The sequence below is a fragment of the Syngnathus scovelli genome, chromosome 20 (assembly GCF_024217435.2).
Source record: "Syngnathus scovelli strain Florida chromosome 20, RoL_Ssco_1.2, whole genome shotgun sequence".
Lineage (NCBI taxonomy): Eukaryota > Metazoa > Chordata > Actinopteri > Syngnathiformes > Syngnathidae > Syngnathus > Syngnathus scovelli.
Genome location: NC_090866.1, coordinates 8,584,049 through 8,597,098, shown reverse-complemented (window position 1 = coordinate 8,597,098; position 13,050 = coordinate 8,584,049). Strand labels below are relative to the sequence as shown.

At 40.2% G+C, this 13,050-nt stretch overlaps 1 long non-coding RNA gene across 2 annotated transcripts in view; it reads right to left on the bottom strand.

Moving 5' to 3' along the window:
• The window catches only part of LOC125990166 (uncharacterized), a 30,300-nt gene extending 18,061 nt beyond the window's left edge, over window positions 1-12,239 (bottom strand). For both annotated transcript variants that reach the window (XR_007488830.2, XR_007488831.2), the window contains exon 1: window positions 12,014-12,239. This is a non-coding gene — a long non-coding RNA (uncharacterized lncRNA). The remainder of the gene's footprint in view (window positions 1-12,013) is intronic.
• Window positions 12,240-13,050: the final 811 nt, after the last annotated feature.

Below are 13,050 nucleotides of genomic sequence, written 5' to 3'. Positions count from 1 at the left end.
GACAAGGAGACAAAAGGGGACACTGGCTCCTTGGGTTACCTTGGACAGCAGCACAAGGGCTTTTCTTGACGTGGACCGGAGAGGACAGGAGGAGGCCCGGTCGTGACACTTATCGTAACTGAAGCCTCCATCTGTACTGGTGTCTCCCCACCAGTCAAGTAGCCAAACACACACATAGGCAACAACATGGATGCCTCTAATTGATTGTGACAGTGCTCACATTCTGTTAGGCCCCACAGTGTTTTTGCATGTCACTGACCATAACCCAAACATACATTTCTTTAAAGGAGCTACACCACAGGACATGGGGCGTGGACACCCGAGGAATATCACAAGACAAGGGTGTGGGGAGGGAAGGAGAACACATGCCTGCAGGGTCATGTCGTATCTCCGACGTTAGGGCAAAGTCAGGGGCGGCGGAATAAAGTAAGCGGCAAGGCTAGACTCGCCGAAATATTCATCATCCTGCATGGATGCTTCTCCAAGTACAAGGAAATGTAGTATGGTTGAACACTAATCATGGACAAATGAAAAATATTTTATTAAAAAAATGGTGCAGATAATAGAGCAAAAATTTTGAGTTGAATAGATTAGAAGTTAAAAAATATTCAGTTTGGTTTATTTAGCTCAAGCTTGTTTTTATTGGTTAGTAGGGGAACGTGACGAGGTTAGGTAAATTCTAAATTAGTACAGTCTATCAAATTATTGGACTTATTGGGGTCAGGGGTCATCTGACACTACAGTACTTTTTTTCCTTGGTCTAAAAAAAAAAAAAAAAAGTGCAAAATTGTTTTGTACTTTTTTCATAGCCTAATAAATACACACATGAAAAAAATCAAAGTATTGAAAAAGTTTATCCAAAGTTTTTGGGGGGATTATGACATGGTCTTGTTGAATTTTTTTTTCCACTTCAGGTTTCAACTATTTTTTTTTTTAAAGTGTGCCAAGAACTTGGAGACAATAGCCTGTCGACAACGCAAAGACAATGGCGCTAATAGAGCGAGAATATTTTCCAGTGGCAACAATAGGTTATTCTTATGAGTCATTGCACATACACACAAACACAACCGCACGCAAGGAACAGATTGGGCTTGACTGACAGCTCTGACCTCAATGTGCATATTTCTGCTACCCCGCAAGGCAAAGGCACACCAGCACACACACACAAACACACCTTGCACTTGTCTGTTCAAATGCTCAAACCCTTTTATGCATGCAATGTATGTATGTGCTTAAGTATCAATTTGCAGATTTTGTCATTTGTGTTGTTTAGGTGAGGCTGTTGCTATGGAAAAATGTGAAACGCATTAAATGGGATTTAAATGCAAGTCAAGGGTTGGCAAACTTTTGGAGACGAAGGAAAAATCTTTCCAAGGACAGGCCAATTAAATATGTGGTAACTACCATGTATATCCCCCAGGATATAGTAGTTAGATTTTTTAAGAACTATTTCAACCTAAATAAAAAAATTTGCCAGTTTGGCTTTAGCACCACTTGACATATTCAAATTTTTATCCATATCGATTCAATTGAAAAATCACGGTTATATCCTAGCTTTTTAATTGGCTAAGGTATGAAGGGCAAATTGGTTCACTAGTATTATTGGCGTCCGAGTTTACATCTATGCAGCTTTTTGGAAATTCTCTATGACATGAATTTATGGCAAATTATTTCACAGAACCCCTTTTTTAGGTTACTTTAGTATTTTTTTTTATTGACATTTTCAAACCCTAATATTGGGGAACCATCCATAGCAATAAAAAAAGCCAATTTCATACTTAATGGGTGGACAGAGCTTCCTGAGAGCAAGCAACAAGTCAATTTTCCATTTTAATATTCAAACTTGAAGAAAAAAAGTTATGCAATTCATTAAATTTTACACGGGGGCATTCAAAGAGGAACAGATGGCAGCAGTGACTCGATTTGTTCCTGTTATTTTAGGCAAAACTGGAAAATATTCCCACCTCGTTATCATGAAATCATATTTAATTTAAATGAATTGACTTGGCCATAAATATATTACCTACCCTGATGCAACTGGGATGCAAATAGTCTTGCAAAAAAAAAAAAAGTCCATTATAGCTCGACACACAACATACATACCAAACAAACAAGCAGATAACGGAGGCTGTTTGGTAGAACGTGGTGTCAAAATAAAAAGCGAGAGGAGGGCTCACCATCTTCTCCATTAAGGCTGACAAATTCTCCCTGCTAATTTGCGTTTGGTTAATTAACTAATTACTGAGGATGTCTGAGGGCGAGGCTGTCTGTCAGCCTGTATCAGTAATTATTTTCATCGTTTTAATTAGACTCACGCATTTCTGCACTCAATTCCTTATCCTCTCCAAGTTGCTCCACCCAGCAATGCTCTCAAAGTTCCGTCAACTTCTCAGGTTGCAAGTTTTATGATGGCAATAAATTGGTTTTTCCTCTTGGTTCAAAATCCCAACATATATCAGAGGTCCAGAATAAATTGTGTACAGCCTTTAGGGTTCCACTATCCACACAAAATAAAAGTCGCATGTACAGTTCTAGTCGATCAATACAAAAGTGTGACAAAATTAATAGTATGAAACGTAATGCACAAGAAACAACAGTGATTGGAATCATAACTCAGACCAAAATCCCAGAGGCTGAATCTTGAGCACTTAACTTACTTGTAACACAATTAGAAGGGCGATTTTAATTATTAGTAGGATTTCCTCGAAAATAACAGTTGCCACTGATCAATAAACCATTTCAAACAAAAAGTTTTCCCATTGAAAAGAGATCCTAGGATTGCTCGAGAGAAACAAAAAAAAGTATTTGATGGATCGGGAAGAAGCTGCTTCATCTGCCATCCTTGGTCATTATTTAAAAAAAATCTTTGTTGGACGTGTGCCTCCAACTCTTTGCCTTGCCAAAAATAATAAAACGTTTTTTTGCTCAAAGACACAAAAAGATCAGTCAGTGTAATGTAATCAATATCTCTATGCTTTCCCTTGTACAAAGTAAAAATTGCTTCAATGCTTCTAATAGTTTTGCTCTCTTTAAGACATTATAGAATTGCAAGTATTTTTTTTTAATGCTGTTAATTTTTTAAAAAAAACAAATTTTGTCAGTTCAGCATTAACATTTAAATATATATCAATCAATAAAAAATTTGTGTCAAATTTTCCTCCACATTTTGTTTGTCGTCGCCTTTTTCCAGCGTAAATCTTTCCTGGCAGGAAAAAAAAAAATTGCCCACTCAGCACTTTTTCCTCCTGGGTCAGAATGAGGCAGAAGTTGTAAACAGTAAGCAGATCTCTGGCGGAGAGGCCAAACAGCAGATTTCATCCAATGAAGCCAACTTTCGAAAACGTGCAGAACTAATGAGGAAGCCCAACACACACACACACACACACATATAAAACAGGCATAGCATCCACACAGTGTCTGAGCATTTGGAGGCCCCCGGGCCCCGGGGCCAGAGCAGCCCAGATACCTGATGGGAGCAGGGACATCAAAGCTGCAGGATTAAAGAGAGGAGAGGAGAGATTGCCGTAGGCAGGAAATGCTAACTTATTATCCGCTTCCCAGCTAATCCTGTTATCTACAGAATATAGCTGTGTTTAACCCCCCTACACACCTCCCTCTGACAACACACACATATGGCATACACACACAGAATGCAGTGTTTTTTTCGGGTTCAACAGTCTCCCAGAGCGCCCTCTGGTACCACTTGGAACCCCTAAAAACCATCTGCTTGTGAATCTTTGTTGAAAAGAATGTCAACGCAGCAGAGCATCTATGGCCAGAGAACTTAACCCAACAGCTTCCAAGTGCATGACAGTTTTCACAAGCTTCGAGGTGACGTAATAAATCTGGCAGATTGTCAAACCCAAAGTCCATTTGTGGCTCAAGATCTTCGAACCGTTCGTGTGTCAAGATAGTATGCCAAAACCTTTAAAAGTTCTTTACACCCACAATGTGTTGACCTTCACCCATGACCTTCACAAAATGTCCTAACATGCCATATGATTACTTTAACATATGCCAAGTATGAATTATTTACACCCAAAATACATTTTTTTAAGGTTACAGTCTCTTTGACCCCGTAACCTTTTAGTCCAATCATATTCTAGAGGCAGATACAACAAAATTCCCTTCTGGTGGATATTCATAAGGTAGGAGGCCACAGTGACCTTGACTTTTCACCTTTGACCGTTAAAATCTATTTAGTTCATCACGGGGGGGGGTCAAAAGTGTGAGTTTGTGTCAAATTTGGGCAAAAATCCCTTCAGGTGCTACGAAGATATGCGCACGCTAGAATGGGACGGACAGGCAGACGAATGGCTGGACAACCCGATAACGTAAACCCCCTGCAGCCTCGGATTCGTACAGAGGCGTAAAAGTGCAGGAAGGAAGAAGCTAAAATAAGTAAAAGTCCAACCATATCATCTTTATATGAATGGGCTACTGTAAAAAAAAAAAAAAAAAAAAAAAAGAATACACTCCTCTAATGCATGTTGATGAAGTGAAATTGTCATTAGGCTAATCAGCGCTAAACTAATTGGGAGTCATGGACCCTCCCTATCTACTAATTCTAACCCTAAACCCTAGCCCATATCTGCGAGCAAATAGCGAAAGAGCTCGTGAAGGAAAAAAAAAAATATGAAACCCGGAGTGAGGTAACGAGAGGAAGAGAGAGATGAAGCCTAATTAAGAGTGCTGGGATTTATGCAAATGAGGCTGTGCTGATATGGTAATCAGAGCCTGCAGGGCCGTAACAGGCTGTGTGTGTGTGTGTGTGTGTGTGCGTGTGCGCGCGTGTGTGTGTGTGCATCTAAGAGGCTGACAGCTGGCTGTGAGGAAGGTCAGAGCCAATCAGGCTCTTACTCTAATGCTCACTGCCCTCTGGCCACTCAGCCATCTCGTTCCTCGCTTGTGTGCTCTTCTTCTCGCTCGCTCTCGTCTCTTCTGGGTTTCTCTGCCGAGCGCCATCATCCGAAGCACTCCTTCTCGCTTGTCTCAAATGTGTGACGTATCGATGCTATTGTAAATTACACGGCAGGTTAGGGTCTGTTTGTTTACATCGATATGTCATGTGACGAAAATTCTCCATGGGAATTTATCAACATAGGTTAGCGGGATTCTAATAACTTAATTCGTGATTTATTTCCACAAACTTTATATATATTCATATATTCTTCTGGACCAATTTGTTACCGAAATTAAAATTGATTGACTTGATTGAGGATTATGCTAATTTGACAACGCCAATTTAAACACAATTGTTTATCCCGGTATGTGATCTTTTACAACAAGGGTGTCAAAATAATTTTTTGTAGTCATAGCTTCTTTTGGAGGATCATTATGAGCACCTCATATTATATACAGTAAAAGCTACAAAACTGACAAATAACTCCTTTTCAAATCAGAAAAACTGGTCATTTATTAAAAAAAAAGATATTAAAAGTGAAGACAATTTGCAATTCTGGTAATGTCACGAATTTGACGCACAATTTGTCTTCGTATCTGGCCCCCGGGCCTCGAGTTTGACATCACTCAAGAAAAAAAAAGTTTGCTGATTCTTACGTGCCCTGTGATTGGTTGCCAAATACTCCTAAAAACACCAAGCATCGTCTCCACTTCACCAAATAAACTATCTGCCTTAAAACTCAACACCAGAGCATCATTTAACACATTCGGCATCACTTGTGACTAAAAACTTCCAAACTCCTCCTTCAGTTTTCATTTACGGACCTCACAAGAGGATATATATATAATTATTAATCGTACACACACACACACAGATTGAACACATACACACTCATCCCAAGGCCATGCGGTCATATCACCACATCTGAATGTAATCCAGTTAACACAGTGTCCCAAATGACTAAATTAATCAGAGAAATATTATCTGGCTCATCTTTTTCCACTGCTTTGATGTGTGCATGCAAACACACACACACACACACACGCTCATTTGAGTAGAACAGTGATGGAGCTGAGAAATGACTTTACCTTCTCACATAATAAGACCCCAATCCCGTGGAGGGGAGCCTGTGAGATACTAGCGATGCTCCGACAGCCCCAAGGCCTCGGAAACACACAAACACACACTTCCGAGTGCAACAGATCAAAAAAGATGCATCGTTTCAGGGCTGCAGATAGTAGAAAAAAAAGAAAGGCAAGCACAAAAGAAGAATCAATCCCTGTTTTCCATCCAAATGACGCTATTCTTAATTGGTGACATTACTTTGTAGGATGCTTGTGCTGCTCTTATCTTGTTGGTGGATGTTAAAGCAACACAACAAAGGTACCGCGATTCACGACGTCAAAGAAAAAATTTCGCATTTGGTCTTTAATAACGGCTTGTATTAGCACTGAATGTGTTTTTGAGGCAGAGTTGGAGAAAGTTGAAGACGGCATGACAACGTCAAGTTTCGCTCCGTAAAGTGCTTAAGGCTAGCTAAAAAGTTAGCGTGCATGTCGGCTGGTGATCTAAGGTCATAAATGCAGATTAACCGTGAATCTTAAATAGGATGGAAAACCCCAAGTTGTAGAATTTAGAGGGGGTCACAACGGGAGTATAAATGCAAATAAGGGGAACATGTATATATTAATTGCCGTTAAAATTAGGGATGTTTAGTTTTCACATATGGGGCTCTATTTTTGTACACAGCACATCAGCCAGCAGAGATTTTTGTGCCAATGCAAATTATTATCATCATTATATATCCATCCATCCATCCATCCATCCATCCATCCATCCATCCATCCATCCATCCAAAATCATATTAGTCAATTTAAATTAATTTTATTATATTCAAATTATAGCATGAAAACAACAAGGCTGAGGAGTGTTTGTTTATCGTACGTGAAATAAAATTCACACATATCCACAATCTTGTTTTGGACATTTCATCCATGTCTGAATTGAAATGTCAGTGAAAAATTTAGAAGCAATGAGAAGAGCCACAGTCAGCAGTGATCACTCCCACATCGGCGCAGACCTCCCAGATCCAATGGAGCTCTTAATATCAATAGTGAAAGTCCAATTATTATTAAAAAATTGTGCGGCTCATCACTAAGGCAACCAAATTTGCATGTCAGCTAATAATATGTATTTTTTTTTTTTTAAATGTACGTTACTGTTGACACTGAACCAAAACTATAAAATGACAGTTGTCCCTGCAGGCTATTAGCATTGTACCCCAATCCAACATCTCCCGAGCAGGTTTGCGTTGATTAAAAAGAAGCATGTTAGCGAAACATGCTGGCTTTGAGCTAAAGTGCAACTCAATGGCTGGAACCTCCATTAAAATAATGAAAGCAATAAGAGCAACAACAATTTCAAAACCTTTGGAAAACATTTCATAAACCATCAGGAGCCAATTAGAGGAGCCAGCGCCGGTTTGCTTGTGCTTTGTGTACGGATGTACGCGTTGGGTAGTAGAGCGTTGCAGCGCCCGGCCCGGTTGTGCCCCCCAGGCCCGACCTTCTAATCATTATCTGTCTGTCTTATTACGCTCCAAACCGGGCCACTCTTAAATAAAATATGCAAAGGTTTCTTAAATGATGACCCGAGGCTGCGCGCGCCGCCGCTGCTCTACATGCTGTTAATCTGAGAAATGCAAATTCCCTTCGTCTCACACTCGCCTTTATTAACTTTTTTGAATTTAAAATTCCACGAACAATGAGTTCTGTCAGCTTCTGAAATTATATTTTCTCTGCTCTTTTTATGTGCGCACGGAAGCGAGTTTAGAGCATGAAATTACCAGGGGAAATATGAGTGGTTTCATCTCACCCGCACAATTTAATTGGCTGCTTTGCAATTATTAGTTTTTGCTGCTAAACTTTTTTTTTTCCTTTATTGTTGCTGTTTCCTTAAAGTGGTAGCTCACAACAGCATTTTTTTTTTTTTTTTGCATGTGTGTTGGGGGATTGTTTGTCAGTTTCCACCACTCAGCCAGCACATTTGAAAAATTTACAATTTAATATCAAAATTTGGACTTGATTGATGCTATTAAATTTTTTTAGGGCGGCTGAATTGACCTCACATTCAAAGTTCGTGAACTTCCGATTACACCATCAAAAATAATCCCCCTCCCCTCCTGAATATTCTCACATGAAACAAGCTAAACTAAATCTCCATCTAGTGATTGACAGACAGTTGATGATGTCATTTCCATGGCAACAGGTTAACGTGTGTGATACCAAACTGACAGTTCACTGCCCGGAGAGCAAACACACACAAACACGACAGGTTTATCTACCATGTGATATTGTTGGTATTGAATAATTCAATGATTTTATCATGCGCAACCACAACAAATGACTTAATTATGCTAATACGGGCCGGAAACTCCAAGCTAGTGTGAACGGGAGTGTCAGTGTATGTGTGTGTGTCAGCAGGATTGACAGCGGCCTACGGGCTTCAGCACTGAAACGCTGAGCTGGAATTTCACATCCTTATCCCCAAAGCCTCAGGACTCACACACACTTTATGCACACTCTTTCACTAACACACACACCTCGCACTGACTTGAGTTCATTTCCTGAAGACGCGAAAATTCTTAATGAAATGTACACAACATTAATGTCACGATGTGAAGCAACATGTTATGCTACTGCTATTTAATTTAAATAATATGTTTTCAAAGTCTGTTTTTTTTAAATTGTTCTTCACTTTTGTAAAAGTATGTGGTGACTTAGCAACAAGAACATTTGACAATTATTCAGATTGCAGTTAAAAACAGAAGCACTTACATTACCACAAACATTGCAATATTAATAAAAAATCATCCCGGAGAAGTGCTGAGCAATGCACAAACTTTCTTTTTGCACAAAAGTCAGGTGGAAAGTCTAACAGGGACACACACACACACACACACAAAACCATTCAACTACTTACAAACAAAACAGTTCTTCAAATGTCACCAGCTCCAAATTCGATATGGTTATTAATAAGAGGGTGAACACCAAGAGTTCTGGCAACTTGCAAAAGTTCAGTTCTTCAAGCTCTGACTAAACTTTTAATGAGACAACCCATCCAGCCAAAATTTGAACCTAACAAGCCAAATATTTGGAAGAAAACAAATGCACCTATTGAATACCAGCGGATATCTATTTGTGTGATAACTTTGTTTATTTATTTACAAGTTAATCTTAGATGAGGATGAACAGTAGTGGTCGGGTGATCCATCTGAAAAAGTCTTATTAGAATACCAACTTGGGAAGTAAGGGCAGCGCAAAGAAACACACACACACACACACACACACACACACACACACACACACACACAACTTGATCACCTCTTTGCCACATGCAACAGACTTTTCTCCACCTTCCGTCTCCCGTTGTGCCAACTAACGAGGCTAAAAGGCAGCGAGTCAACAACACAGACGGGAAAAGTCTCGAAAAAATTAAAAAAAATAAAATAAAAAAGGTGCAAGCAGGATGAGCTTCTTGAAAGTGAATATTAAAAAATACTTTATGCATCTGTGTATAACAGTCAATAGCAGAATAATCAATATCTCAAAAAAATCCTTTCATGTTTTGTTTGGGTTAGCTCATAAAAAAAAAAAAAGCAATCCCGTGTTGATTAAAACACTCTGCCTGTTTGTATTGTTCCCTCGATGCCCTCATTAGTATTTACAGAGTATACAGCACCAGCAAAGCCCAGACAGACACTCTATTTGATGGAGGCCATGAACATTTTTATGGAAAACAGCTGTATTGAATCTGTTCCAGGCCTTTTTTCTAGCTCATGAATGCAATTTCCCATGCTGCACTGCTCCAGGCTCCTGGCACATCTCAGAGGTAGCACGCTCCCTTTTCTCTCTTTTGTGTCTTTCTTTATTGCCTTTACACACCTTATTGCCATTCGCCAATTACCGCCACGCGTTTTGGCAACAAACGTAGCATTAATTGAAACATTTAATTAGCATTAAAACCAGCAGTAATTAACCGCTTTTCCGCTGTGCTCTTTGAGCCAAGCTCGAAATTCTATTAGGCGGCTCCCGACTTTGCCCACCTAACGCTGAATTTTTGCAGAATCCACAGATGTGTGTTTATGTGTGTGTTCATGCACACTCAGGGCCTCAGGTAAGGAGCCTCCGTGAGGAGTCAAGCACCAAGGCCAGGCCTGCTGGGTGCCCAAGGGAGAAGAAGAAGAAAGACGTTTGAGGAGAGATGTGAAGATGAAGGAGGGGAGGGGGGGGTCAAAATAGAAGGCTTGAAAGAGGGAGAATAAGGTGGGAGGTGAAGGATGGCTGAGAAGGGAGGAGAGAAAGAGTGACAGGGGGATTAAAAGCAAAAAAGAAGAGGTGGTGTGTGTCAATGAAGACACACACACACAGCTTGAAGACAAACAACCGTACAGAGAGTGTGTGTTTGCACAAGCTTGCTATATGTGTGTACGATTGTGTGAGGCCTACTTGGAGCAGAAGCAGGGGCCTGGATTAGCGGCGTTTGCCAGGGCTGGGGGGCAGGATTAGCAGGCTGAGCTGCTGTCTGATGCCGCTCTGCCACCACTAATGGCATTATTAATAGGCAGCTAAAAAATTCATTAAAAAATCCATTAAAAATAAATGTGTTTTACATAAGACTTTGCCCCAGGTACAAGAGAGGAGGGGGGGATGAGGCAGAAGGGAGAGAAAGGGGGACAGTAAACGTGGAGGGGGGGAGATTGTTAGCTTTGAGGTCAGATGAATATCAGAGCCCAAATACTGTGGATACAATAAACGCACAAACACTCACAAGATGTTCAATGCGGAGGAAAAAGGGGATAAACCGACAAGATCAAATATAATGATCAGTAAATGGAAATACTTCTATTAAAACAATGAGTATTTTGTGATTGCGTATTAATTGGAATACATAAATTATTTTTCAGATTTATTTGGCAGGAATATGACAAAAACATACATGCAGGGAGTGAGAGTTTAGAAAAGTATTGATCCACCCATAAAAAGAAGCTAAGCACGTTATATCCCGCAAATATTAACATGACTGGCTAATTAGGGTCATGTGACCATAATTAGTGACCCTGTAAAATAAGCTACTGTAAATACGTATGTGGAAAATAAAAATAAAAACTGCCGAGTGATGATGCGGGGTTCATCATTTGGATATAGCTGATAAAATTTCAGGCCTATTTAAAAAAAATCAAAATCAATCAAGTCATCCTGGAATAGATCATCCAGCCGTTCAAGAGTTGCCCCGAATTTATAAATAGCCATCAAGATAACACATGTGACTTAACACCTAATAAAACATTTAAAAATAATAATAATAAATCTGTCTCTCTGGGTCTGGAGTCAAGGTTAGGATAAAAAGTTCAAACAAGTATGAGAAATAAGATGTCCGCTATCATGCAAGAATGACTGATCAATCGAGAAATGTGTCTGATGCAAGCTAAGTGCAAGCTAAGTGTAAAATCAGAAGCCAAACATTGGATTATCATGACAGCACGTAAATAGTTTTTACTCCGAGTATGTATTTGAACTTCTCAGGTATCAGTCATCATCCACCATGGCTTGTATAGCCAAGTGGGGGAAGGATTAAGAAGATGTCAGCAATTGGAATCGCAATCCACGGTGAGGAAAAAAAAGTTGTCGGATTTAGGGGGGCTGGGGAAGGGCAGGAAAAAGCAGCACCCGCAGCGTCAGAACCTCAAGTCAGCAACATTCAACGCAAAACATCAAACATCAGCCAACACAAGACACTTTGATCTCGGCCAGACTCCGGCAGGAAGCCGGCATCTTTCGAAAATCCTCCGAATGTAAATTAATTTACGCGAGAAAGGGGGCCCCTAAGCGTCGGTGTGCATCCCAACAGCAACAAAACTTGAACCCCAACTTAGCCTACGGAGACACTTCAACCCTGGTCGGTCAATCTAAATTTAGCTCGCCGTGCACATGTTCCACTCCCGATTTCACACTACCTGCACACTCAGCACTTTATTTTTTGTCAACTCTTTAAACTCACAGTTTGCAATATGTCAGGATAGAGGAGATAAATATTTCAAGAAAACAATACCTTGCATTGTAGCATGGTGGTGGCTGCATTATGCCTTGGGCTGGTTTTTCTTCGCTTCACCTGAGGCCTTAAACAAGAGCCAAGGAATTATGAGCAGCTCCAAAAAACAGTCAGTGCTAGCTCAAAGCAACCAAGCTCCTGCTAGAAATAAAAAAAAGATCATAAAATCCATGCTAGAGCAGATTAACTTTACTGGAGTTCTTGTTAAACAGGTGGCAGGTGTGTGCCGACGCCCTTTTAGATGAGTTTGAATCTGATTGGTTGCTTTTGAACACATCCCAGCCATGTAAGGGTGTGCACAATTTTGAAACTACATAATCTCAGTGTTTATTTTTCTTGAATTAATTGTCTTGTTTGTCTGTAAATAAAAAATCAAACTCAAGTAAAAATATAAAAAAATTTTAAGACTCAATGACTTGAACAAATTTGCATGATTACATATTCAAAATGTGATTTCAGCAACACGGTTAGGTAAGGGTGCAAGTGTCGAAAAGAAGACCTCAGGTCACATCGGTGTCTAAATATCCTTCAGGTTACAGCCAAGCACACGCGTGCCCTCGGCCCAGTACCACGCTTGTCTTTGCCCTGTCAGTGTGGACGATCTGAAAATATATGAGCGCAAAGATCTTCACACCGAGAGACACGTCGCATACGTCCCTCCAACCTGCCTGGAGGTCCTATAATCTTTTTACAATGTGTTGAAACAGAGCAATAAATCTGTTAGCTTACAATCTAATTTCCCTGGCCTTTTCCGGGAATCCTCATAAACTTTTGGCGCCCCCATTAACAGCCCTATTGAATCAGAGTGCTTAATCTGCTTCCAGGTGAGAGGTCAGAAAATGAATGCTTTGATATCCATCAGAGTGACGGGAGAAGAGAAAACTGGGTGAGGGAGAGCGCTGCGGAAAAGGGCAGCGTCTTTTCCCCATAGGTCAATCGCAGCCAAGAGAGTCAGTCATCCTCTTTTTTCCTCAACGTGGCTCTCATTTTCCATTTAATATGGACATCCAATTAATGTGACCGTGTCTGAGGCAGCC